Consider the following 2,432-nt stretch of genomic DNA (forward strand, 5'->3'; position numbering starts at 1 on the left):
TCAGATCGCTAACCCCCACCCCCCAGGTGCCCCCTATATTCCCCCTCACTAGAGTAACTGGTGTTGCAAGGTGATGATGGAAGATGGCCTATTGATATATTGCCCTCTGATCTTGTAAAGCATAAAGGGATTTGGGCAATTAGTGGGGTGTGTAGGGTGACAGGGCCTGTGACAAGTATGGAGGTGGGAGCTACAGTGGCGAGGGTTTGAATGTAAGTGCGGAAGAGAAGCCTGATTGGTAGGATAGTTGCCTAGGAGAGTATTTGCTTTATCTAGAAAAATGGCTCCTTTTTCCTTTTTATAGGTAAAAGTGGTCTTTGCCTGATTCCACTTAAAGAGTGGTACCGGGATAGCAATATAGACAGAAGAAGAGGACAGGCAAAGCCAACAGTCTTGAGCTAGTGCTGGGTTTAATTTGTTTAGAAGAGAACGGGTGCGGTTAAGAGAATTGAGGTAAGGAAGTTTTTCGGGGGAGTGGGAGAACAGGGTTGGCAGAGGAAAAGGAGGAGAGCTAGTCCCAGTTTCCAGGGCTTGGGTTCCCCCAAGGGAAAATGAAGATGTTTTCTGGATCCAGGTAGGGAGAGATTTTGTTCCATGGGTAGCTGAAGTCTCCTTGTAAATAAGAGTCCCATAGGTTAGAATCCAGACATGAAGGAGAGGGGCCATGGCTAAGATGAGAGGATTTGTTGGGGAAGAGGTGGTAGGCTGTCAGGGGGCTCAGAAGTATCAAGGGTTGTACAGAGGGGACATGTGCTGCCTTAGGAAGGTGCTCACTCATTTGTCTTCTTCCTCTGGAATGCAGGCGAGTTGAAGTTTCGTGGGTCCGACTTGGTGGTTGTAGTATCTTGGGGATTTCAATGTCAGGGGGTTCTGTGGTGATGGTGTTCCGGGGACCTGTTTTAACCTAGAAAAGTGGAACCCTGTGGGGTGGCCATGCAGTTTAGTGGCCATAGGAGTGATATAGGCCTAGCCATCGGGGCTGTAATTTGATGGATGCATTTCCTTCAGTAGGACCCAGTCCCCTGGCTGTAGAGGAGTGGGAGGGATCTCTCCCGTAAAGGGCTGTGGAAAAATCTGGTCTGTATGCACTCATTAGTTGCCTGACGAGGTTATCTATAATAATAAAAGCGTAATATGCCAATTAGACCGGACAGCCAAATGACCTTCTGGACGAAGCCAGGGCTGCCAGGGCCGAGCTCCTTGCACGAATTTCGTGCGTCGGGCCTCTAGTAGGTATATAATCTCCTAAGGGGGTTTCCTTGGAAGGTAAATTTCCTAGTAGGAAGGGCTTTCCACACAAATTCGAAGGGGCTGAGAAAGGATGGGGCCCAGGGAGTTGTTCGGATGCACATGAGGGTGAGGGGTAAGAGGGAGGTCCAAGGTTCCTTAGTCTCAAGACTTAATTTAGTTAAATGGGATTTAATTAGGGAGTTGGCCTTTTTTACTTTGTCCGAAGATTGGGTTCAGTAAGGGGTATGTAAGTTCCACTGGATATTCAGAATAGAAGAGATTTCTTGGGTTATTTGGGATATAAAGGCAGGTCCATTGTCTGACTGTAAGGAGGTGGGCAGTCCAAATCAAGGAATGACATGTTGTATGAGGGCTTGTGTAACCTCAGATGACTTCTCAGGTGTGGTAGGGAATGCCTCTAACCAGCCTGAAAAGGTATCTACCAGGGGTAGAAGATATTTTCTTCTTTTAATAGGGGGAATATGAGTGAAATCATCTCGCCTGTCTTGTCCAGGAATCTGGCCCCTGGCCTGGTGAGTGTGGAAGGAGATCTAATGTGTCCTTGTGGAGATACTGTACAACAGACAGAGCAAGTTTTGGTGATATCTTGTAATAAGGAAGCTAGGTCAGGACATGTAATAAGAGGTTTTAAAAGCTGTACAAGTGGTCTGTATGCTCTGTGTAAGGAGTCATAAATGGCCCATAATATCTGGTGAGCTTGTCCCTGGCAGAGGACATATGTGCCCTGAAGTCTTATCTAGGGGTTTTCCTGGGTGGCTCCGAGAACAAGGAGGGACTCAAGTTCCCCAGGTGTGTATTGTGGTTATAAATAGCTAGGAGCTGAGAGGAGGGTTTCCTTTGGGCCACTGTTCTTCCTGGTCCGCCCAGTTATTGCCCTGTATTACGGGATCATTGCCCACAGTGTATGGCTGCTGCTGCCTTAGGAAGGTCTGCTTCCTGTAGAAGATTGAGGATTAAGGGGGCATTGGTTATGGGGGAGCTGTTGGTGGTTAAGATTCCCCTTTCTGCTTTAGCCAATTTGGCACAGTGGATAGAGCAGGGGTCCTCAAACTTTTTAAACAGGGGGCCAGTTCACTGTCCCTCAGACCGTTGGGGGGCCGGACTATAGTTTAAAAAAAAACTATGAACAAATTCCTATGCACACTGCACATATCTTATTTTGAGGTAAAAAAAACAAAACG

The sequence above is a fragment of the Myotis lucifugus genome, unplaced genomic scaffold (assembly GCF_000147115.1).
Source record: "Myotis lucifugus unplaced genomic scaffold, Myoluc2.0 scaffold_332, whole genome shotgun sequence".
In the NCBI taxonomy this organism is placed as follows: Eukaryota; Metazoa; Chordata; class Mammalia; order Chiroptera; family Vespertilionidae; genus Myotis; species Myotis lucifugus.